General features: G+C 39.2%; 2 long non-coding RNA genes across 5 annotated transcripts in view; both read left to right on the top strand.

The window, feature by feature from the left end:
* LOC102150338 (uncharacterized) overlaps positions 1 to 25166 on the top strand; it is a 47361-nt gene extending 22195 nt beyond the window's left edge. For 2 of the 4 annotated variants that reach the window (XR_290111.4, XR_002807375.2), the window contains exons 2-4: positions 22161 to 22296; positions 23887 to 23953; positions 24115 to 25166. This is a non-coding gene — a long non-coding RNA (uncharacterized lncRNA). Of the gene's footprint in view, positions 1 to 15649; positions 18357 to 19949; positions 20102 to 22160; positions 22297 to 23886; positions 23954 to 24114 lie in introns of those variants that run through there. The other 2 variants (XR_001380523.3, XR_011437769.1) reach the window with 2 other exon arrangements.
* Positions 25167 to 25752: 586 nt separating this feature from the next.
* Positions 25753 to 26815, top strand: part of LOC138923725 (uncharacterized) — a 47930-nt gene continuing 46867 nt past the window's right edge. Inside the window, exon 1 of the long non-coding RNA XR_011437771.1 lies at positions 25753 to 25915. This is a non-coding gene — a long non-coding RNA (uncharacterized lncRNA). The remainder of the gene's footprint in view (positions 25916 to 26815) is intronic.

The following is a 26815-nucleotide window of genomic DNA, read 5'->3' on the forward strand; positions in this document are numbered from 1 at the left end:
CTGCAGGCTGAAAAGTTTTCCAAGGGCTTGCTGTTGGGTGGAGCCAGTCCCTAGGGTGGGCTTCCTGCCCTGGATGAGCTGGATTAAATCTGTGCTCTAGTGTGTGTGACAGACTCCTGGGCTAACAGGCCAGGGGAAGAACTCCAATGATGTCTGTCGGCATCTGTGTCAGCACACCGGTACTAGGTCTCAACAATGGCTGCCACCAATGTCTCAGTCTCTGGAGAGGTCTCACCTCTCACCAAGATGCACTCAGAGCCTACCTGGTGAGTCTCTTTTCACCAAAGGCCTGTGCACCTTTCTGGTGATTTTTGGTTGCTCTCTGAGACTGGGGGATTTGTGCGTGGGCCTTTTAAGAGCTGGCTTTACTCTGCTTATGTCAATAGCTTTTCTGGGGGATATTCCCCACTGTATTAGTAGCCAGCAAAGCCAGATAGTATGACACTTGTCTCAGTTGTGTTGAGTCTGAAGGATGCTAATAGCAGTAACGTGCCCTAGCTCAGGTCACCACTTCTCCAGGGAAGGCTGCGTACCTTAGGGTGGCTCCCGCCTGGCTGGCTCTGAAGCTCCACCACTTGCGAAGGTGGCTTTTTTCTCTCCAGAAGTAATTTCTGCCTCTTCTGCCTCAGTCAGGACCTTCACTTGTTGTGGGGGTTCTTTTTATCCAGTTTTCAGTTCTCTCTCTGGGGTAATTTTTCCAAGAATAGTTGTAACCTGGTTGTGTTTGTGGGAGGAGGTGGGTTCAGATTCTGCCTATGACAGCATCTTGAAGAGATCCAGTCTAAGTTTTGATAAATAGATAAATGGAACAAAACCGGAAGGCCAGAAATAGGCCCACACAAATATGGTCAATTGATACTCAAGAAAGGCACCAAGGTAATTCAATGGGGAAAAGATGGTCTTTTTACCAAATGGTGCTGGTACAATTAGATATCTATATGGAAAAAAATAAACCTCAGTACTTCCCTCATATAATACACTAAAATTAACACAAAACGGACCATCGACTGAAAAGTAAAAATTAAAACCATAAAACTTCTAGGAGAAAACAGAAAATTTTTGTGATCTCACTATAGGCAAAAATTTGACAGGTAACATAAAGCTATACCTATAAAAAATATTGATGATTTAGACTTCATAAAAATTAAAAATGTTTACTCTTCACAGGACTCTTAAGAATAGGGAAAGGCAAGGCACAGTCTAGGAAAATATACTAATAATACATATATCTGGCAAAAGACCCACATAGAGCATATATAAAGAACCTTGTAACTCAGTAATTAGAAGACAGCCCAATTTTATAAAGGTAAGGAAGCAAGTTAAACATTCAACAAAAGAATATATACGATGACCAATAAACACATGAAAAGATGCTCAACATTATTAGTTAAGAGGAAAATGCAAGTTAAAATCATCATGAGCCCCTACTACACACCCACCAGAATTGATAAAATTAAAAAGAATGTCAACACCAAATATTAACAGATATGGCTCGACTAGAACTCTCATTGATTGCTGTGGGAATATAAAATGGTATGACCATTTTAGAAAATACTTAGGCTGCTTTTTATAAAGTTAAACATCTACTTACCCTAAGACCCACAGCAGTCTGCTTCTAGGTATTTACCAAGATAAATGAGAACGTTTGTACACACTTATACACATATGTTCATGGCAAACTTATTCATACTAATTAAAAACTGGAAACAATCCAAATGTCCATCAACAGGAGAATGGGTAAATAAATTGGGGTATATTCCTACAAAGGAATAGTACTCATGAGAAAAAATGATTGAACTACTAATAGATGCAACAACATGAATAGATCTCAAAAATGTTATGTTAAACAAAAAACACTTGAACATGGGCACAAAAGAGAACATTCTGTATAATTTCGTTTATATGAAATTCTAAGAAAGTCAAATTGACAATAGTGATAGCAGATCAGTGGTTGCCTGGGCCACAAGAGGCCCTTTGGGAGGTGATGGAAATGTTACACATCTTTGATTGTGATTGTGGCTGCCTGTGTGTATACATTTTCAAAACTCACTGAACTGATTAAACGGGTGCATTTTATTGAGTGTAAATCATACCTCAATACAGTTGTTTTTTAAAAATTCCTGTTTTCCTGTTTGAACCTTGAAACATGTTTTCGAATTTCTTTTATTAGAGAACATTTAGAAGTGCTAAAAGAAACAAGGGTTTGTGTATTATCAGAAATATCTAAAACAGACACAAGATGGCAATGGTACTTCAAAAAGCATATGTGTATTCCTCTCCCCCTCCCCCTCCCCCTCCCCCTCCCTCTCCCCCTCCCTCTCCCTCTCCCAGGTTCACCTGACAGCCTTTCATCCTTCAGGGCAGTTATTGTCCTTTTCCAGATGCTTTCAGGACTCTTGTCTAATATACTTGATTGTTGTCTACAGTCAGTAACTATGCCACAGATACTTTAAACATCTCAAAAGCTTTTTAAGTTTTTCTTTTTAAGCTTTTTTTTCCTATTGTTAGCAAAAGTCAAAATGGTAAATAGTTCACAATCAGTAAGATATTTTGTTATTAGGGAGATTAGGGAGATATGTCTATTAGAACTTGTTACTCGCCAATGGAGCTGAGAAATGTGCCTTACCTCTGGAAATCGTGTTTTACATTTCCATATAGTCCTTTGGTTTGTATTTCACAGTCACCGTTAGAGGGCAGTGCAGAAGCAGAAATGCGATCACAGGCGACTGCGACGTGGGAAATGCAGTGGGATTGTTTGGTTGTCGGTCCAGGAACACTTTTTAGTGTAGGAACCAACTAGGTTTTCCAAAAAGGAGACTATAAGCAGATTATTAGTGAACACCAAGAAGCATTCATTCTATCTAAAGTAAAGAATGAAAAGGAAAAGAATACATTTCTTGAAACTATCTGATTCAGAATTTTCTGTTTAGAACATTGTCAGTAATAAAGTAGTTCCTATCATGGAACTTTCCTGAAGCTAACTCTAACCTCTGGACTCCACATATAAAACAACCACGTGAGGACCCAGTGGAGAGAAGCGAGCAGGCCGATTCTGGAGGGCAGCGAAAGTCCTTTCCAGAGGGCAGTGAAGTCCATTCGGGAGGGCAGAGAAAGTCAGGGGAGAGAAGGGGCTGGGTGAGGGCCCTGGTGATGACTTTCACCCTGAGGGCAGACCGAAATCTGGGCCGCGGGGATGGGGAAAGCTCAGACAGGAACCTGACCGTACTGCTCGGAGGATCAGGGGAAAGAGTGGGGAGGCCGCAGTCCTTGGAACACGAGGGAGGTGACGAGGCTCCCGGCGCGGGCGTCCCTCGGCTTGGCGCCCGGTGCTGAAGGGGTGGCGCTGCGGGCCGGCGGGGGCTAGCGCCGACCCCCGGCGGTAGTCCACAGGCTCCTCGGTAACATGTGGAAGCTTTGGTCTGTTCTTCAGACGCCAGGGGAAACTGGCCATTCCCCGGCCCTCTTTCGGAGGCCTGGCAGAGAGCAGGTGAGGGAAGGCCCTCACACAGGGCTTGGGGGGCGGGGGGGGGGGGGGTTGCTGCTCCCATTTCTCCTGTGTGCTTTACGTGGAATCTGGTGATTATTTCCCACTTTCTGAGGGAAATTCTAGTGGCAGACCGTCCACTCAGCTGGAGACTCTGGCCCTGTGGGCTTGCTGCTCACAGCCTTTATTACGGGCCCCTTTGTTAAACCCGGTTTGAGAAGACTGCGGCCTGTTTGCAGTGAGCAGCAGCTCGCTGGACTCCCCAGGACGTCCCGGATGGCTGCTGCCTACAGCCAGCGCGGGGCGTCAGCAAGCCCCAGGACTATTTCAGCACCGCCTTCTGACTCCTGTTGACAGTGGACCCTCCAGTCTGTATTAATCTTCATTTCCTGTTGCCTCCTAGTTTACTCTGTGGTTCCTTTTACATGATTTTGAGTAATCATGTGTACCAGTTATTAAAATGACTACAATCTCTACCCCGGAATCATCTATTCTTCTTTTTCCTTCCTCTCCTATCCAGTCACCATTCACCCACAAGTCCTGTAAACTAACATCTGTGCCCCTCCGCCCTTCCCTTCTCACCTGGATCACTCCTGAGTGCTTTCCCTGCCTCCATCATGTCCGTGTGTGCCATTCTCCTCCACACCCACGAGTTAAACTTTTAAATATGCTTATCAGTTTATATTAATCTTTTGTTTGAACTTCTCCTGTGGCATCTTATTGTGGTTAGAACAAAATGGAATCTCCTTACAGGTCCCCTGATCACTTCTCTGAAGTCACCCCTAATGCTCCTCCCCTCAATCACTGTGGTCTGGATTTCTCACTGTCCCACAAATATTTCAAACTCTTCCTTTCATCCACCTGGCCACTCTTGCTGTTCCTGTGCTTGAATGTTCTTTCTTTGCTTTGCTGCCTCCTTTTTATCATTCTTGCTTTGATTCTATTTGTCTCCTCAGAAAGGTCCTTTCTGGCTGTCCTAACTAAAGTGGTCCTCACCCAGCCTCAGTCCCTCTCTATCCCATGGCACTGTTTGGTTTCTTTCATAGCACTTACCAGTATCAGAAATTGTCTTTATTTTTTGGTTTGTTGTAACACCATGCAGTTCAGATACAGAGTTGATTGGAGAAAAACATTCATTCAGAGAAGTAGTAGAGCGTGTACAATCTTCCTAATTCTTGTTTTGTTAGAGCTTGAGCGAGGTGTGGATAGTCTGCATGTCCTATGGCCAGGGTACAATAAAGAAGGGCAATCCCCCAGGATGTTCTGTATATTTATGGTGCGTATTTTGGGGACGGAGGCAGGGTCAAGAAGCATCCACCAGGCTACATAAGTTCCCTGGTTGGGGAAATGCCCTTGTTGGAAAGGAGGATACTCCAGAATATGACAACTAGTAATTAGCCTGTCCTGTTAAAGTAACTCAGATCTCCCTGACAAGCTCTGCTAAGCTACCAAAAGCAGGAGGACATAAGCACCCAGGGCCATTGGTTTTGTCTCCTCACTAAAATGTAAGCACCATAGAGGCAATGACATTTTCTGTCTTGTTTGCCACTAGAATAGTTCTGGGCACATAGAAAGATAATCCAAAAATGTTTGTTGAATGACTGAAAGAATAATATGAGTAATGATGAAGTAACTAACTAAAAAGGAACTGAAATTTAGAAGGAAAGGCCCTATTTACTTGAAATTGCATCTTATTTATATTATGTCTTGCTGGGTGGATAGGTGTCTAAATTTATTGCAGCAATGTAACTGACAGTAGAAGATACAGGGGCAAGGCATCACAAATGTGACTCCAGCTATTAGGGATTCTTCCATTGCTTTTAAATACATACTCATGCTAACTTAATGCTGTCTACAACTTCATTTATAAAATTCTAACCATCAGTTTCACTTGTGCTGTCTCTTAAATCAGTGGTGCAATCTTTGGTGTTGGAATCAAATTTTTTGATCATTTTTGTAAGAGGAACAGATTGGGATTCTTTGGGGACATGTTCCAAGTGTCTCTTTTTTATTCTCAGACTGTTTTGTTCATCTCAAACCAAGATCACAGTCTGTCCTGGATTGCTTTTGGCGCAAGAGTGATAATGAGGTCATTTCCACTATGATAAGGTCAATGTTGGTAATGCTTACTGCATCCTGATCAATTTTTGGAATGCTTCTAAATTAGCAAAGTAAGAAAAAAATTAAAAATTTTTTAATTTTAAAATTATTTAATTTATTATTTTTATTATAATTAATAATTAAATAATTAATTTAATAATTAAATAAGAAATAATTAAATAAATAATTATTAAAATTATTAATTATTAAAAAAATTTTAAAAAGTAAAGGAAAAGTTTGTGATGAGCTAAATCCTGAGGAGTGTGACTAGTTCTACAATGTAAAGTACTCACCACGTACTTGATCAAATTCATCTCTTGAGGATTACTCATTATAAGAAACTTCCCTGGGGTTTAAATTAGTGTTGTAGTTTTACTTATTTCATAATTATAAATCCTTGGAATAGATATTATTGACTTATAAAATTAATAGGATTTATTTTCATAATGTCAGTGAAAACTATAAAGTAGGCAAAACAAATCTTTAGCACTCTCTACCGTGACCCATTTCTGGAATCATTTTTCTCTACCAATGTAACATCTGTTATTCAGGGCTCTTAGGGACTAAACAATGACACATAATGGAGAAATTGCACAAATTAGCTCACTGTGTATTTCTACAAGTCAAGTAATCTGCTGCAATAATTTTAAAGCAATTTTCTTAACCTAATAATTAGTTTAAGACAATCTTAAACTCTCTTAAATTTTATATCCTTGGCTACTTTTTCCTTGAAATTCTCATCAACATCCTTTTTCCGCATTTTTTTCTATTTTCTTCCTGTGCCTTCTTGGGCTATTTAATGATTCTTTTACTTTCTTCAACAGCCTCCTAACCAGTAGTGAAATTCTGCAGTCAATCCACTACTCCTATTACCCTTCAAACTTTTTTTAACCTCATATAATCACATAGCCTCAACTTTCACTTTACTGTAGGCTTCCAGCCAAACTTTTGAATAACTTTTGTAGCCACATATGAAACTTGACATCTCCGTTTAACTGTCCTGCAAGTTCCTCACACTCAACTCATCCACATCTCCTCTGTCCCCACCACCAATCCTTTTGCGTTTTCTTGATTTCAAGGTTGTGATGAGCATCATCCACTTTTCCAAACTATAAGCATAGGGTCTTTCTTTGTTCGATCCGCTCACTTCCTACCACTTTCCATATCCAGTCATCAAGCTTAGTAGTATGTATTTTCTTAAAATCTTTCCTATCTTTTCCTTCCTCTCCATCTTCATTCTCACCAGAATAACTGCAACCTCATGTCTGGTCTCTCTAAAGCTCAGTAGTCACTCCACGTTCACAGATGCTGAGAGGTAGCAGTCCTGAATCCTCAAGTCTCTTCAGGAGCAACCTTAAGGCCACTCTAGGCCTCTTGTATGAAGTGTGACCTTCCCACTATTAATAAGGCTCTAAGTTGATTATATGGAAATTATGGGAAGTGTATTGAGATAAACTCAAATGATGCCAGCAAATATTTCTTGTATATAAAGAATGTATAAGAATTTGGAGAATAAAAACTACAGAAGTGGAAGATATGAACCTGACCTCCAAAAGGAAGGGGGAATGAGTAGAAAGCCAGTGTTGGAGTGACCTGGTTCAGATTTCAGCTCCACCACTAGTTTGACTCTGGGCAAGATACTTACATGATTTTAGCTTCAGTTTCCTTATCTGTAAAATGAAGATAATATCTCATTCAAAGGGGCATTTTGACAGTTAAATAATATTGTATATAAAGTTTCCATCTGGAAACTTGCACATGGTAGATTCTCATCGAATCATAACTGTTAATACTTAGGGTCACAGGACTTATAAACTTGAAAAGTAAAATATCAATAAAAGCTTTAAATAACTTTAAGGAAATAATAATAGAAGTGCCATGAAGAAATACACAGTATCTGCCATGGAATAGTGCTGACAGCCATTTTTGAAGGAGCCCAGAATGTCTGGAATAGAGAGAAATAATAGGCAAGTAACCCTTAGCTTAGATACAGCAGGACCATTTATTAAAATGCTGTTTGCATGAAAAAAAGATTTTGCCACATGGAGCATGAAAAATAAAGTTTGTAGATTTTGATGGTTTTTACATAAAAGTCTGAGACTCATCTCTCACCTCTGCCCAGTTACTTCTAGGTTTGAAAGCATTTTCCAGCCACTGTCAACTATTTAAGAGAAGCACTGGGAAAATATAGATGAATAAACCTTCCCTTCAGGTGCCACTCCCAAGACCACCAGACGCACCTGGGTGTGGGCTAGGTGAGGAGGGTAAAGATGTGTAGAAACTGCCATTTGTATTTACTGGAGACAACAGTGAGAGAGATTTTGACTTGGTTTAGGATCTTAGAGATCATTTAGTCCCACATTCCATTGACCAAAGAGGAAGCCCAAGCTCAGACCTGCTGAGTTGGACAAAGTCACCCAGCTACTGAATGGGAGAGCCAGGCCTGGAGCCCAGATCGCTCAGCTCCCAGTCCAAAACTTTTTTCCGCTGCTTCTTTACACTATTGAGGTTTTGGAATTTTACTCATTCAAATGCAAATGTTTTGTGTGCTTCTTTAATAGGACTTTTTTGGTCTTACTTTACTAAATAGGATTTGCTGTACTGAGTAAATGAGTGTAGATATGGAGGTGTTAAAATCATCAACCTCTTCTAAAGCATCATTATTTTCCATTTGTTTCTGTTTATGATGTGGAACACTTGCTTCTTTTTCCCTTACAGCTTTAATTGGAGACAGCAGTACGTAAACTTGATTTACATGTTCTAGTGGATGATACAAGCAGTGAGGATGAGATTAATAAAATCAATGTAGCCCATTCCTATTCCCACCCCTCCTTTGGGAATTCACCCAGGGGATTCGTTGAGGGAATTTGTTGCTATGAAATAGTGCTGCAGCTGGGCTCAGTGTGGGGTGTGAGTGGACTCACAAAAGCTAACAATATCTGCAGCTTAGAGAAGGTTAGAGATGTTATGGGTCATCCAATATTACACCACTGGAAAAAAATTATCAATGTGACCAACATATATCTTAATAAATTCTCATTCATCCATTCATCAGCTATTTATTGAAATCACACTATATTCCAGATATTCTCTTAGGTCCTGGGGATATACTGTCCTCATGCCTTTCTAGAGAGGTAGACAGACAAGTAAACAAGTACTTGTAATGCAATGTGATACGTGCCATGATAGGGGTAAAATGAAGTTCAGATGTTAGCACAGCAGAGCAGCATCTAACCCCATCTTCTAAGGTCAGTGAAGGCTTTTTTAGGAAGACATGATATTTAATCAGAGACCTAAAGAATAAAGGAGGTTATATAGGTGAAAAGGTAGAACAGAGGATGTTCCTGGCAAGGGAAACTGTGTGCAAAGGCTCTGTGGCCTTTCACCTGAACAGTGGGTCTGGAGCACCTGAACAGTGGGTCTGGAGCACAATCAGCAAGGGTAGGACCAGTGAAGGAGGAAGTGTGAGCGAATGGAGTGGGAGTAGCTTGAAGGGCCTTGAATACCATGCAAAGGCTCTTCCTGTCTTTGTTCCAAGACTTTGCATGCCATAGTTGCAGCTCCAGGAAAGCAATGTACTCATCCCCATAAGCCTGGCCTCATGATCTTTGAAGGATTGTGGTATGGAGATGATAAAGAGAGAATGGTACAGGTGAAGTCAGAGGATGTGGTATGTATATAGCCACTCAGAAAGAAGTCCTTGAGTGGAGGGGCATAGTTTTCTGATTGAGTCACACCCTGTGTCTTAGAGCTAGAGCAAGAGGGCAACAGAGGTAGGATTAGCTTCTGCTAATAGAAATAGAAAGATTTCAAGTAGCAATAGGTTAAACAAAATAGAAGTTTATTTTTCTGTCATGTGAAAGTAGCCTGCATTTGGTAGTCTGGGGCAGGTGTGGCAGTTCCACAATGTCATCTGGGTCCTCCTCCTTTTGCTTTGTTTCTGAAGCATAATTCTCAGCATGTGGCTCTTATATTATACCTACTGAAGCTACAGCCATCACATCTGCATTCTAGCCCGAAGTTGAGCCAAACAACTAGTAGTCCCTTGAATAAGTGTTAATGCTTCTTCCAAGTCAGTCAAGCTATTTGATTTTAGAGCACAAAGTTTCTGTGTGCTACTCATTGGATTTCTCAGCCTTGTTCCATAGCACTATAGTTGATGGAGATTTCTATCATCACCTTCATTAAGTAACTATTGTGTGTGTAGCAATAGCTAACTTTTATTTCCAGTGCTGTTTATGTTTTAGTCTTTTAAAAAAATTATTTTTTAACTTTTTATTTTTAAATAATTTCAGACTTACAAAATTTGCAAAAATACTACAGAGAGTTCCCATATACCCTTCTTTCAGCTTCCCAAAATCTCAACGTCCTACATAACCATACCATGCAATCAAGGACCGCATAATGACATTTTGGTCAATAATGGACCACATATACAATGGTGATCTCATAAGATTATAATGGAACTGAAAAATTCCTATCACTTAGAAATGTCGTAGCCATTGTGACATCGTAGCACAACACATTATTCACGTGTTTGTGGTGATGCTGCTGTAAACAACCTGCCGCACTGCCAGTCATATAAAGTATAGCACGTACAATTATGTACAATACATAATAATTGATAATGATAATAAACTACCATGTTACTGGTTTATGTATTTAGTATCCTATACTTTCATTGTTATTTTAGAGTATACACTTTCTGCTTATTTAAAAAAAAAACTATATGCTGTAAAACAGTGTGCTGTGTTATACCAACAATAGCCTCCTACATCTCATGTTTACCACATCTCTTGATTGCATCACCTTTCTCTTGTGCTTGATTTAATCTCTTGCTACTTTGTTCATCGTGGCTCCTAAGCGTACTAAATCCACTGCTAATGTAGCCAGTAAGAGTCCACACTGAGTGATTTATCTGGAAATGAAATTAAAAGTGATTAAGGACTACAAATGTGGAAAATCGGGATGCTTGTTGCTTGCCAGTGAGGCATGTCCCATTCCACCATAGCTATGATCTTGAAAAATAAGAGCAAAGTGACAAAAAGCTGTTAAAGCATCTGCTTCATTGAAGACAACAAGACTGTATCAGACATGGAGAAACTGTTAATGACCTGGATTGAAGACCAGACACAGAAGCGTATCCCTCTCAGCACCATGATGATTACAGCCAAAGCAAAAAGTTTATGATGTCAAAAGAAAAGGCTGGACTCTACTACAATGTTGAATTTCCTGCTAGTTCTGGGTGGTTGAAATGATTCAAGAATCATTATTCATTACAAAATGTGAAAGTGAGTGGTGAGTCTGCGAGTTCTGTTGTGAAGGCAGCTGAAAAATTTTTGGAAACTCTAGATAAGCTGATTGTGGAGAAAAATTATTTGCCAGAGCAAATATTCAATATGAATGAAACCGTCCTATTTTGGAAATGGACTTTCATCCATAACAAGGCCAAGTCAATGCTGGGTTTCAAGGCTTTTAAGGACAGGAAAACAGTCTTGCTTGGGGGTAAGGTTGTAGGCTATAAATTGAAACCCTTTGTGATCTGACACAGTGAAAATCCCAGGCCTTCAAGGATATCAGTAAACACACAGCCTGTGTACTACATGAGCAATGAGAAGTCATAGATAACCCAGCTCCTCTTCCAAGATGCCCTCCTGAATTGCTGTGCAAGCAAAATGGAGAAGTACTGTTTGGAAAATAACATACCTTTCAAAATTTTGCTTAGTGTTCATAATGCTCCTGGACCTCCTCCTTTTTTTGGTGGTCTTCATCCCAATATCAAAGCAGTGTTTCTCCCTCCAGACACCAACTCCAACCAATGGATCAAGGAGTTATAGCAGCTTTTAAGGCCTACTACCTGAGGAGGATCTTTGCCCAGGCTGTTGCTGCAACTGAGAAAACACTGCTGCAATTCTGGAAAGATTTTAACATCTATGACTGCATCAGGAACCTCACTTGGGCTTAGGGTGATGTCACCAAGGAATGTATGAATAGCATCTGGAAGAAGATACTCAAGAGGTTCATCAATGACTTCAAAGGATTTGCCAAGGATGAGGAGGTTGCAAAAATCAACAAGGCTGTGGTTGAGATGGCAAACAACTTAACCTGGGTGTGGATGAGGATGACATTGAGGAGCTTCTAGAGTTGGTTCCTGAGGAATTGAGTAATGAGGAGTTGTTGGAACTGGAACTGGAACACAGCTGAAGAAGAGGCAAGAGAAAAGCAAACTGCAGGAGAAAAAAAGAAGAACCCCCAAGAAAATTCACAGTGAAGGGTTTTGCAGATTTTGCAGACCTCAAGAAGCTCCTTAAAAAGTTTGGAAACGTGGACCTCAACACCAAAAAGTTTTCACTAATAGAGAGGAATGTTCATGGTGCATTATTTGTTTACAAGCAAATCTATGATGAGAAAAAGAAACAAACAAAGCAAACCACCATGAACATATTTCTTAAAAGAGTGACATTTCCTAAAGGAGAGCCTCAGGCAGGTGCTTTGGGAGATAATCCAGAAGAAGGCATTGTTATCATAGGAGATGACAGCTCCATGTGTGTTATTGCCCCTGAAGACCTTCCACTGGGACAAGATGTAGAGGTGGAAGACAGTGATATTGATGATTCTGACCCTGTGTAGGCCTAGGCTAATGTGCGTGTTTTTGTCTTAGTTTTTAATAAGAAATTTTAAAAAGTGAAATAAAAAATTTTAAAAATAGAAAAAGCTCATAAAATAAGGACATAAAGAAGGAAAATATTTTTGTACAATTGTACATTGTGTTTAAGCTAAGTTATACAAAAGAGTCAAAAAGTTAAAAAAAATAAAAAGTTTATAAAGTAAAAAAGTTACAGTAAACTAAGGTTAATTTATTGAACAAAGAAAAATTTTTTTATAAGTTTAGTGTAGCCTAAGTGTACAGTGTTTTTAAAGTCTACAGCAGTGTCCTAGGCTTTCAATTTCACTCACTACTCACTCACTGACTCACCCAGAGCAACTTCCAATCCTGCAGGCTCCATTCATGGTAAGTACCCTATACAGGTGTACCATTTTTTAAATCTTTTATATCATGTTTTTACTGTACCTTTCTATCTTTAGATATGTTTTGATACACAAATACTTACCATTGTGTTACAGTTGCCTAGAAATATTCAGAATAGTAACATGCTGTACAGATTTGATCCTACATGCTCCTGCAGCCTAGGAGTAATAGGCTATAGTGTATAGCCTAGGTGTGTAGTAGGCTACACCATCTAGGTTTGTGTAAGTCATTCCATAATGTTAGGACAATGATTAAATCACCTAATGATGCATTTCTCAGAACATATCCTTGTCGTTAAGCAACACATGGCTGTAATTATGAAAACAAAGAACTTATATTGACAGAATACTGTTAGTATATGTATATGCCTTATTCAAATTTGAAGTCCCACTAATGTTGTTCTTCTTGGTTCGAGATCCAGTCCAGGACTACAAGTTGCATTTAGTTGTCATGTCCCCTCAGTCTCCTCCAACAACATCACTTTTGTGCCTTCTAAATGCATTGTATCAGAAGGCATATGATATTTATATTTCCCAGTGCTCTTGATTTTAACTTTGATCTTTTGGTTAAGGTAGTGTCCACCAGGTTCCTCCACTATACAGTTACTATTTTTCCCTTTTGTATTAGATATCTTGTGGGGAGATAAACTGAACTGTGCAAATATCCTGTTTCTCATCATATTCCCCCACACACACTGATTTTACCACTTATAGATGACTTTTGCCTGCAACAATTGCTACTGTGTATTTTTCGAATGGTGGTTTTTGTTCTGATCTTTTGAAATGTCATCATAGCTGCACAATCTAATATTAGGCTTGAGAATATCAGGAGGTTAACTCTCCTCAAACCATTATTCTTATTAGTTGGTCCCTGATGCTTCACAATTATAGACCACTCCATGACGGTTATATGAGAGCCAACCATAGGGAATAAATAGCACCTGCTCCCGGTAGTCTCTCCTTGCTTATACTTAATCTTTTGTTTTTTTTCTCTTCTTTCTCTTTTGAATCTAGATTCCAGGCTTTATTCCTGGAATAAGGCTGGATCTGAGGTTCCAGGCTTTGCATCTTTTTGGTTCAGTACCCCATTGTCTCTCCCCTTTGCGTTATTAAACTTGACCTCCTTTTTGATTCTCAATTCTCTTCAGACCTCTAAATTTGGAGTCCCTACAACTTTAAGCCTTAATTCCCTCTTCTAAGCCCAGTTTTGCCAAACCTCATGCATTTGCTGAGGTGTTCCCTAGTATTTTCCTTCTAGAGGAGAAGAGCCAATAGTGGACAGATTGTTTAACAATTTAGGAATTTCGTGGGCATAATCAAATTGGATAAGTGATAATTTTTCATTAAAAAACTGTGCTATAGTGCATTGATTATCATCATGAGACATATGGGAGAAAGGAACAGGGAAGTAGAGGCAAGTCCTACTAAAGAGTATATCAAAGTCTTCTTGGAAAGTTGGGCATAATATGTTTATTAAAAGAATACGTGAGTCAAAAAAAAGGCTGAGAAACAGTGTCTTAGCACAAACTAAGCTATTTGCAAAATTTAGATATGACTGTGAATGAGAAAGAGGGTTGTAGTCAAGGAGTCAAGCTACTCTGAGCAACTGCACAGAGGAAAAGAAGGAAAAATAACAATAATAATTGTTTTATTGAGTGCTTACTGTGCACCAGGCCTCATGCTGAGTTCCTTACAAATGCTAACTCATCTACTGTCCACAACAGCCCTGTGAAATAGGAACAATTACTGTTCTTATTTTAGATTGTTGACTCAGAGCGGTGAAGTAATGAAAAGGCATGCAGGCAGTGAGTGAGAGAGCCAACACTCCACCCCAGACTTCTGACTCTATAGCCCACATCCAGATCATTGCCAACCATGCCAGGCCAGGTATGAAATCAGAAGGAGATATTCTTTGATACTTGGGCTTCCTGCCTAGGTTGAATCATGTTGGAAAAAGTGAGTGATAGGTTTCCTTGCTCAATATTGTTGGGCTAGAATTGATGATGACGACCCACTGCTGGTGATTCAAGTAGGCTGTGGTTATAAGGGATGACCTAAACTTGTACACTAATATAAAATGCTTCTTCCCATTTGAAATGTCCCCATTGACACTATTCTGCCACCATGGACACTCTCTGGCTTCCTGCCCATGACAGGGGCTGACCTTGGTTTATGTGGCAATGGAGGCTATCACATTGGTTATTGCACCACTGCGCACTTGGCCTCATTCTCATCTAACAAGTCTACCTACAGGATCTCAGTCACCACCACATACAAATTCACGCAAGATATAAAGCATATGAAGTAACTTATGAACAAAGAGAGAATCACATCCAACTAGAGAGCACCAAGAAAGAACCAAAAGGAGGCTGAAGCTACCAAGGGGAAAAATAGAAGAGAGAAAAGGAAGCACCAAGGCTGGTAATCAGCAAGTGCCAATATGGCCATACCTTTTGTTAAAATATTGTAATATTTCCAAATGTTGGTAGATGGTCACTGCTTTAAACTCACCCCTTTGCAGTGCCTCTGTCACCCTAGCCTCCTCATTTCCTCCTTCCAGCAACTGAAGGTTAATATCTGTTTAGTTTTAATGATTGGTGTCTATGCCCTAGGCAGTTGATAAATATTTAAATATTACCCCTTAAGAGAACTGGGAGTGAAAATGTGGCAAAAGTACCTTTTATCTACCTTTCATTGCCTTACTCCAGAGAGGAATTTCTATGAGGCACAATCTTTCTCTATATGGACATAATGTTCTAGTGGCATCTTCTATCATTTAACTCTGATATTGAAGAGTCTGCTTTCACTTTCTTTCTTTGGCAGAAACATCCAGCAGAGGGAAACTTCAACTCAAATTCCCTTGAGCCATTCAACAGAGCCTGCTCTTAAGAACTTTATCCTCTCAGGATGAGAGGCACTAGACAGCCTAGGCCTCTTCTCCAGAGTGGCATTAGGATGTTCCAGTATTTATCCATTGAGGAGGAGAGAGGCACTCAAATTCTTACGCCTTGTGTGTCTCCTTTTCTGAAATTAATAGCTCTTATATAAAAGTACAGTTCAGCCACTAAACTAATTAAAAAGGCATTCCAATCAATGCATGCATCTTGCAAAGGACATTAAGAGGTAGATTCAAAACCCATAGCAGCACTTCTCCAAAGTCCCTTCCTTCTGTCCCCAGTTCCTTTGCACCCTAGAGCTGCTCTCTGGTGACAGCCGCATCACCCCCGAAGCATCCCTCAAACCCCTATCCCCTCTTCCTCTTCTCATTCCAATGCGTTGTTATAGACCAATAGCCTCTCATAGTTTTCCCTACAGTTTCTCCTTCTACTCCAGTCTAGTTTCTCCTCATTTCTCGCTTTTTTCATGATTCGTCATCAAAAAGATCCACAAATTGTGTGGTGGAGGAAGCAGATTTAAATGAAGAACACGAACACAGAAATCTTGCTCTGTCTGGTGTCAGAGAAAGTGACGTACTGATAGAGTTGGTCCTCATGGGTCCATTTTGCTTTGGGAAGATTCAGGAAGTTTAAAAACAAAGCCAAAACTTTGAAAAGGTCAGTTTTCATGCATTTAAGAGGCTTAGAGTTGACTAAATTATCATTCCCTGTAAAATGCTGGTGGCATGTAGTTACTAGGAGGGGGAATGCATAAAGAAGGAGACACATCTGGTGTAATTAAGTCTATCATCTAAGTAAACCTACTTCCTATGAGTAATACAAATTAACTCTAGTGTTGGTTAGGAAACTAAGGTGTTAAGGAAATGGTCTTGTGGCCTCAGACCCAACCTAGAACTCTTGTAGTCTGTGCTTTTAGACTGGGTGACCTACCATCTGGTTTCAGCAAGGCCTGGAGTCCTTCCTCACATTTCCTTCCTAGTACATGTCTTCTGTTTGAATTTTCCATACAATACTTTAAGCTTTTAAATGAAATTAAAAAATAAAATCACCCATAATCCTAACTCACTAAAAGAATTGCGGTAAGTTTTCAGTGTACTATTTTAGTGTTTGTTCATAACCATATAAATAATTGTAACCATAGCCTTCAAATATTACTTAAAATACTTTTCATGTTATTACATTATATTCCAAATTACAATTTTAATAGCTAAATATGTCATTAAGCTACTCTGTCCTAATTTCCTTAACCATTCCCTTCTTGTTAGATATGTGGTTTGGTTTTATTATTTTACAGTTACAGATAATCATGCAATTTAGTACTTCCATGTACCTAGCTTTTTCTCCTTTCAACTATTTCCTTAGGATCAATTTCTAGGTGTTAGAATACTGGTCCAAATTATATGAATATTTTCACAGCCACTTAACTTTCCCTTAGGGCTATACCAGTTTATATTATTTGCTTTATTATATGTGTGCATTCTATTTGTATGTGTTACCAATTTTCTGTTGCATTTTTATTTTAACCCTTTGTTTGCTTACAAAAATTTTACATTTTTATGCAATTGTATCTGTTATTTTTTTCTATCTTATATTGCTTCAATTCTTAGAATGTTATTATCACTTTAAAGTTCTAACAAATTCTTCCTTCTTCCTAGCTCATCTATGATTTCCCTAATATTCTTTGATGTATTTGGAGATTATTTGAATACAGTTATATATTTAGTTTTTCTACAACACTGTCTAATTTGAATCCAATATCATGTATTAAGTTTTTGCTGTTTCCTACTCACTGTCCAGCATTGTTTCATAATCCCACACTAACTTTGTCAATTTCTGGGCTCTCCATGCTTTTTCACTCATGTTTCTCTGTTTTTCATCCATATTTCTTTGCTGTAAGCATGATATTTTATAGTATGTTTTGGTAGCTGGTAGAGATACTCATCTTTTATTATAAGTTTTCTTAAAATATTCTTCTTTTATATCCTGACAATCTTCACCTCTGTTCCACTTAGGCAGTTTCTTCTCTTGGTCACGCCCTAAGCCAAGCCAGCACTGTGATTATCTCACCTCTGAAGTAATAAACTCAAATCCCACTGAGTGCAGCATTGTTTCTCTTTGCCTTCTCTTTTATTCCAAGTAACACTGCTCTTTGTATCATTGGAAGTATTATCCTAGTTTCTCAGTCACTCTTTATCATCCCGGCTGAGCAAAATGATCATCCATTTCACAATAGTACCATCAATGTTTCACTTTTCTCACTTTCTTGTCTTTCCATCAAAGCTGAGTTGCCAATTCCCAACTGCCTAGTGCAGCTAGATTGAAATCAAGTGACTCTGATTTACATTATGACAAATTGCTATTATTGAGCATTTAGATTTTGTGTAAGGATAGTAGCAGATGGGAGCTGTCAGATGTGGGTAAAGGCTTGACCAAAGAAAACATGATGCATTCTTAAATCTACAACGTTCTTATAGTCAATGTTAAAAAATTCTTGAACAGATTCTTAGAGACATGTCAGTCATCAACTAGATCATATAGGTACACTAGGAACAAGTTATGTGAGAACAAATTTCCTTTTTTGAAAGTTATCTTAGTTAGAATAGGAAATTGTAGAAGGAAAAATAGAGAAGGGGGGGAGGGACAGAGACGGTGAGAGAGACTTGAGGATTCCTGTCTCCAAAAAACCAATCTGCTGGAGTTTTTATACATTATCTTTTTCAAGCCTGACAAAAATCCTTCAGAGAAGTAATGGCCTCAACTTACAGAAGAGGGAGCTAAAGCTCAGAGAAGTTAAATAAACTTCTCAAGAAAACTTCACTGGTGGTGGAAGCAGGATTCCAACTCAGGTCTGTGTGGCACAAAACCCTATTCCTTATCTGCTCTAACATGGCTTTGTGATAGTCCTATAGGCATGTAAAAAAAAAAAAGACTGAAATTCGTATCTTGTTGAATGAACGTATGTGACTGTACTTCCTCATGTCTGATTTGCAAATCCATAGATTTAACTACCTACGTGTCATTTCCACAGTCTGTGGATGTCATAGAGGCACCTCACACACAATAGGCTTGCCCCAGACTACTTCTCCTAGTTCAGGGTTTCCTGTCTCGCTGAGTGTTCCACCCATCTGCCTAATTGTTCAAGTCAGAAACCAGGAGTTATCCCTAATGTCGGTTCTTCCTCATAGTGCCCCACTGCTTTCCCCTTCTCTGCCACTCTTCTGCTCTAAGCCACCATGTGGCCCTTCTGGACTGTCAGTTCTTGCCTCACCACAACTCCTCTTACCTTCCTCCTGTCAATTCTCTTTTCAAAAGGCTCATTTCATCTCTGTTATTCGAAACAATGAAATGGCTTTCTGCTTTGAGGGAAAGTGGGTCACAAAGTTCAAAGCCTCCCCTCAGCCTGCACAGTCCAGCATGATCTGGGCCCCTGCTATCCCTGCAGCCTCATCTCTCACCACTGGCTACTTGCTCTGCATGTGCCCATCACAGACTAGTCTTTTTACACTAAATCAAATCTGCCATATTCCTTCCAATCTCAAATTCAGGGCATTCTATTTTTTCCCCATAGTATTTAGCATTTTCTAAGCTATTTTGTAATTCATTTATGATGTTATGCTTATTGTCTGTCTCCCTACACACAATAATATAAATTCCACAGAGGTTATTGTCCATTTCATTTACTGATACCCATAATAATACCTGTACATACCAGTTACTTAACAAATAGTTGTTGAATAAATTGTTTAATTCACTGTTATTTATGGCCAATAGGTGAATAAAGAACATATCCCCTAGATTTCTGGATAGCATACACTCGTGTACCTATATGAGAAAAGGGCATATGTTGGGTGATAACATCAGGGTCAGAAGCTATCAGACTAGTGAATGAACAGTGCAGTTTAATAGAGACTAAATAAAAAGCCTACCCTTGGATCCAAAAGCTGATAGAAAAACAGGATATTGGGATTAAGTGACACTGCAGAAGAGATTATGAAAAGTATGTTAGGAACAGCAACAACAAAAAACCAACAACCCAATTAAAAAATGGGCAAAAGATCTGGACAGAGATTTCTCCAAAGAAGATACACGGATGGCCAACAGGCATATGTAAAGATGTTCAACATCATTAGCTATCAGGGAAATGCAAGTGAAAACTACAATGAGGTATCACCTCACTCTGGTCAGAATGGCTATAGTTAACGAGACAGGAAACAAGTGTTGGAGAGGATGTGGAGAGAAGGGAACCCTTGTACACTGCTGGTGGGAGTACAAACTGGTGCAACCACTATGGAAAGCAGTATGGAGTGTCCTCAGAAAATTAAGAATAGAGCTACCATATGATCCAGCTATTCCACTGCTGGGTATTTATCCAAAGAACTTGAAAACACAAATGCATAAAGATACGTGCACCCTTATGTTCATTGAAGTGTTATTCACAGTAACGAAGACTTGGAAGCAACCTAGGTGCCCATCAAGGGACGAATGGATCAAGAAGATGTGGTATATATACATAATGGAATACTACTCAGCCATAAGAAATTATGAAATCCAGCAATTTGTGACAACATGGATGAACCTTGAGGGTATTATGGTAAGTGAAATAAGTCAGAGGGAGAAAGTCAAATACCATATGATCTCACTCATAAGTAGAAGATAAAAACAATGACAAACAAACACATAGCAACAGAGATTGGATTGGTGGTTACCATAGGGGAAGGGGGAGGGGGGAGGGCAAAAGGGGTGATTAGGTTCACATGTGAGGGGATGGACTATAATTAGTTTTCGGGGGCTGGCCCCGTGGCCGAGTGGTTAAGTTCGCGCGCTCCGCTGCAGGCGGCCCAGTGTTTCGTTGGTTCGAATCCTGGGCGCGGACATGGCACTGCTCATTAAACCACGCTGAGGCAGCGTCCCTCATGCCACAACTAGAAGGACCCACAACAAAGAATATACAACTATGTACTGGGGGGCTTTGGGGAGAAAAAGGAAAAAATAAAATCTTAAAAAAAAAAAATTAGTTTTCGGGTGGTAAACATGATGTAATCTACACAGAATTCAAAATATATTATGATGTACATCTGAAAGCTATATAATGTTATAACCAATGTTACTGCAATAAAAAAATAAAAATAATTAAAAATTTTAAAAAATTAAAATTAAAAACATGGATGTGAAAACGATGCTTGAAAATTGATAATTAAATTTCCTTTCTAATAAAAAAAGATAAGTACATTAGGTTTTGTTTGAGGATTGGTTTTTTGGGGTTTTTTGATGTTTTCTTATTGTTAACATCTAGAATTGGTTACAATCAATAAACGAAGATTGGTACATTATTATTAAGTAACATCTATAGTTTACATTAGGGTTCACTCTTTGTGTTGTATAGTTCTATGGTTTTGACAACTGCATTATGTCATGTATACACCATCATAGTATCACACACAATAGTTTCACTGCCCTAAAAACCCCTGTACTTCACCTGTTGAGCCCTCTTTCCACCCAATCTCTGGCAACCACCGATCTTGTTACTGTTTCTATAGTTTTACCTTTTTTAGAATGGCATATAGCCAGAATTGTATAGTGTGGAGTCTTTTTGGATGGGCTTCTTTTACTTAGCATTTGCATTTAAGGTTCCTCCATGTCTTTTCGTGGCTTGATAGCTCATTTTTTTAATTGCCGAATAATACTCCATTGTAGGAATGTACCACAGTTTGTTCACAATGTTCACCTATTGGAGGACATTTTTGTTGCTTCCAATTTTTGGTGATTATGAATTAGATTTTTACTTAATAGAAAACACATGAGCATCAATCACATGACTCTAACTGTTAGCCCATCACAGACTAGTAGTAGAGATACCACACAGTGGTTCTGCTCTTCTCTGCAGATGTCAGACCAGCTTTTTGATGCTTTTCATGTTTATTTATTGAGGAATATTGTATGAAATTCTGAGCCTAATATATCTTGATAAACTAGCATATTCAGGAAAAAAGCAGCCTTGACAATTGAAGGACTCAGAATCTTTTGAGGACATACTGAAATTACAACGGGTATTTTTATTGAAGAAGAGAAAGCTCAGAGACCCTGACAAGCATCTTTAACAATGTCGAAAGCAGTCACAGGCAAAAAAGAGATGGTTTTATTCTGTAGGGCCAGGAGAAATAGAGCTAGCAACAATAGTAAAAGTAGCATTGGGATGGATTCCAGGGATTGAGAGGTCCTGAGGATTCCCACCCATTTTGTTGTAGGCATTTCCCTATCTCTTATTATCAAGGAGTGGGAGAGAGTTGCCTTCTAACAATCTCAAAATATCACGTTTCTGATAAATCCTTAAATACACCCCACATGAACTTTATTCCAAAACTTGTCAATCAAGAAGTCTTCAGAGTAGAAACTTTCTAAAACAATCTTGAATTGAGTTCAATAACCCATATATTCTACATCTCAAATGTCACGTTACCCTAAAAAGGGATTGAAGTTGATTTTTTTTTAAGTTGATTTTTAAAACCCTTAAATGAGAACGACCACTGTAACATGGGATGTGATCTGACCTGAGAGAAGGCAAATATTGCTGTTCTCTGGCTTCATGTGTTTTTTTGTGTTCAATGCATTGTCTATGTCCTCTCAACTTCACTTCAAAATTCTTCTTGCAGTTTTCCTCTGAAGCATTTCCCCTGGGAGGCCCCCAGTGCTGTCGCTAAGTGATGTGAGGATGCATGCACTTCTCTTTGGGGCCAAAGGCACTCATGGTGTGCATGCTGTCTCACACAGCGGTTCTCCCTCTGCCAAGTGAGTCACTTCTTCAGTTGACTTTTAGTGCCAGATTGATTCTTGGCCAGGTCCCAGTGGTTACAACTCCTGAGAAAGATTCCTGGGTTCTTTCCTGAAACTAAGTTCCTTAGGGCCTTGATTTCATGCCTGACTCTCCCTTAATTTTCTGAGGCCCAAGTTATCTGGTAGTTTCCCTAACTGATATTTTTAAACTCATCTTAGTTTATTGCCCCCTCTCAGTTTCTCCATTATTTTTATAGAAACAAACATCCAGGCACTAAAAAAACTGCAGTACTATAGATGGATATTCTCATTTGAAGATACCAGAGCCCCATTCTTCCTTTTACGATGCTCAGTATAATCTCATTGTGGCTGAAGCCTGACTCTGGATAAGGAGATAGTTTTCCATATTTAAGAACAGTGCCCCCGGGACACGCCTTGACTTGATGAACTCAGCCTGGGCTCCTCATATGAGAATCATAAGGCAATTTTGACTCAAACCTATATTTCTTTTGGCTTCAAGGGAGAACTAACATAAACTTTAATTTGGCTCTGCAGCTCAGGAAAGTAAATGTCATTGCAAGCCTCCATTTAAGATCAGACTTTATACTTGACACCCTCTCTGTCAGAGTAAAGCACATAGAAATAATGAGCCATGCTAATAATGCAATCAGTTTAATTAGTTTCTACATACTAATAAAGTATCAAACATTGGCAGAGTCCTCATCTTCTGACTTCTGTCCCATTAACGTTAATGTATTACAGTGTTAACCTCTAGTTTCATTTCATACTCCAAAGTGCTTTATTTGGTCAGTCAGTTATGCCAAATAATCGAGAGAGAGAAAAGCAGACTGTAAACACAAAGCTGACTTTTGTGATAATATGAGATTAGTGGCCATTTTAATCCTGTACCATTTCTGTATTTTCTTAAAATTACGCTAAGTAGTAGACTAGGGAGCCTGAGGAAAAATTACTGTGTGAAGAACTTAAAGAAATACAGGGAATTCCAGAATTTGTCCTGAATGTGACAAGTTGATCAGAAATCAAGGTGTTTTGTGTGTGGAAGAAGTGAGGGAAGAGGAGAGTAGTTGGATCAATTCAATTTGATCTGTATTATTTGGCCACGATTACAGAAACTATACCAAATGCTGGGGCACAAGAGAGGAATAAGAGGCTGGACCTGCCAGGGAAGCTTATGAACTGTTCAGGAACCCAGCATGCATGAATCCCACCACAAAATGGGTAAATCCTGTGATAGCTGAATGAGCACAATGCTGCATGAGCGTAGAAGAGAGAGTCTTTCATCTATCTTGTGGTGCTGGAGTATATTTTATGGGAAAGGTCACAATGGAGGGTTCTAGGAAGTTCTTCCAACCTCAGCAAAGACATACAGGTTTAAGAGCTAATGATGTTTGGGAAACCATCAAACAGTTAGAACACAATGTTTCTGACAAAATTCCCTAAAGCAGTGGGTTTAGAGTCATCTTTGAGACTGATCCTCTCCCCTGAAAATGTGCATATACAAAGACACTGCATTTTGTAAACAATTTCCATGTTTCAAGGTCTTTGAAAAGACCCTGTCCTAAGCCTCTAAGTTTATATTCACAGGACACCTATTGGGCACCTATTAAGGCAGTGTTCCTGCTCTCAAGGACCAGAGTCAGCGCTTTGCAGAGTAAGATATTTACTGTATGAGTGCTTATTCACAACTTGGGAAGGTGTGTGTTACCACTGAAAGCTACGCTAATAAAAATCCAATTAAAAAAGAACTAGGGTCATTTTAATACCAGAGGAACCCGAAGAGATTAACTCCTTTAACCTCTTTTCCTCCTCCAGCTGACTCTTCTTTTCAAACCGTCACAGATGGATGTGAATTTTCTTCTTGAAGATATTCTAAACCAGGAAAGCGATGCTCTAATATTTTTCTCAAGATACTTTTATTGAATGGAATATTTTCTGTTGTATTTGAAGCCACTTGTCCTTCCTCAATTCTGTGTAAGCACTGAAAAGTACTAATTAGGATATCCCTGTTCGATTTGTCCATTTGTTAATAGACTCTGATGTGTGTTTTGTGGATAAAGATGAGAGTAACATCAACAATAATAATTTTGTCAGTACTCTGTCATATGAGTGAATCATGTTCCCCAACAGTGGTGCGCACAGCAGGTCAGTGTATGATTGACTGGCCTCCATACCTTTTCTTCGTTAGCTTTGTTTAGTCATGCCGTCTCCACCTTGCATTGATATTTTTGAGATTTTGATTGTAAGGGGCATTTCCTTCTACATACCCTCTACAGATGTTATAGTACATTTTCTAGCACCTTTATTATGGTGGTCTAGTGGTTAAAATCTGGTGCTCTCACCGCCATGGCCCAGTTGTCATACTGTAGCAACTATGTTGCTGTGAGGCTGAAAGTTATGCCACTGGTGTTTCATATACCAGCAGGGTCATCTTTCAGCAGAGTGTCCAGACTAAGACAGACTAGGAAGAAGGAACTGGCAACCCATTTCTGAAAAAACTGCCCAAGAAAACCCTATGAATAGCAGCCAAGCATTGTGTGATATAGCATGGAATGGTGAGAGGATGGTGCAAAAAGACAGGCAGGATTCCACTCTGCTATACACAGTGTCACTAGGAGTCAGAATTGACTCCACGACACTAACAACAAAAACCTTTATTATAATTTTCCACGGCCGTAGAAACACTGATTTATATCTTTTAAAGCAGTGGCAAACCTACTTCTTGGATGTTTCTTTTTAAAATGTAAATTAAGAATTTGATTCAATAATCAATTAATATGCAAATGCTTATGGATATTCTGCTATATACAAGGCAACATGTTCTTGAAATAATAAAATATTGAAAAATGTTAAGTGCACCATATAAATTCAGTGTTTACATCATTGTGTAAATAATCTGGGTATAACATGATTAAACAGTAATTCCCAGAGCTACTTCTCTTTACTAGAGAAAGGAGGTTACTTAATGGTATAACCCAAGACTCCCTGAGAAACTCAAGGATCTGTTTTCAGCTTTTTCTCCAAACAGAAAATTACTTTTCACATCAGTATTGCATTAAGTAGCTTGTGATGCCATCCCTTTGAGTCAATAAGCCATTAGTGAGGAATAATGCATGACTGGAAAGCTGCAAAAGGCTTGTTTAGTGTGATTATCAGAAGCCTTTCAAGACAGTTATTATGTATTTGACAGAAATACTTTGGTAGGCCATTGTAGTGAATCCTCCAAGGGATGAGCTCAAGTAACAACAACTGGTCACTGATCTGCCTCTGAGAAGGTGGCTCTGGTCCCCTCGGGAGTTTCCACCCTTCTCTGTTCTTTCCCAAGCAGAACTCAGCCTTCTCCTCTAGAAAAGCACTGGACAAAGACAATAGCCATTTCAAAGGACACGAATGTATTACTCTGCCCAATTAGACATGTGCTGAGCACCAATGTTAAGTTTTTTTCATTGTCAGTGGCATCTGGACATGGTACTCCCCAGTGTCCATGGATGGCAGAACCAAGGAAGCTGTGTCCTTCGCAGAGTTCTGTCTCAATGAAGCTACCTGGCCTGAGTACCTGAGTGTATTACCTTACATTGACACATCTGGAAAAAGTCCTGTACTTGAACTGATAGAGGTAAAATTAAATTTTCCTATAGAAGCAGTGTTGTAGTATTAGGGTATATATTTGGCCAATGTCATCATACAAACTAGTTTTAGTAGTCATGCAGGTAATTAGGTTTATTCCTCCTTTTATTTGCTCTAGGCTCTAGGCCTTATCTCAAATACTCTTCATAAACAAGACTGTTATTAAGGAAACATGCCAGAACACTGTCCCAAAACTTTTTGTTTTGTTTTTTCAGAATTATGCAAGCCACAGTGGCATTCAAAAACCTCTATTTTTCCATTTTCCAACACTGATTATTAAAATAAGCTGCAATTCTACTCCCCTTCTCCCAACAGAAGTAGATGGCTGCCTTTTACTATTTCTACATGGTGTCTTGAGAACTGTAGGTGGAGTTTACAGCAATGTTGGAATATGCAGTCTTCCCTTTCTATTAACTTCCTTGCCTTAATCAGCACACCATCCCCCGCCCTCAACATCTGTGCGGGAGCATCAGGAAAGATGCCAGCTGCCTCCTCCAGAATCATCAGATTGCAGTGACTAACTAAATATGGGTTATTGTCACTACAATCTTCGCTGCCTTTATAAAAGGCTGTGATACCTTCCAAGATAGAGACCACTGTCTGTGTATCTTTCTATCCCTCAGCCTTGGCATAAAGCTGGTGTTCAATTAGAGTTTTCAAAATGAATGAATGAATGAGTGAGATATTTGCCCAGAAAGGATCTGGATGGTTTACCTCACCTAGGTTTGTATGTCCTTTCCAAGGGTGGCCAGGGCAAGAACCGAGCTTCAGGGAATAGCCAATCAGATGATTGCTAACAAATGGATGGCCAGCCCTGGATGAACAACATGGTACCAGGCAGGACGTGCTTTTGCATCTGATCCAGGTTGATACTAACTACTGAAATGTA

The sequence above is a fragment of the Equus caballus genome, chromosome 4, assembly GCF_041296265.1.
Source record: "Equus caballus isolate H_3958 breed thoroughbred chromosome 4, TB-T2T, whole genome shotgun sequence".
Taxonomy (NCBI): Eukaryota; Metazoa; Chordata; class Mammalia; order Perissodactyla; family Equidae; genus Equus; species Equus caballus.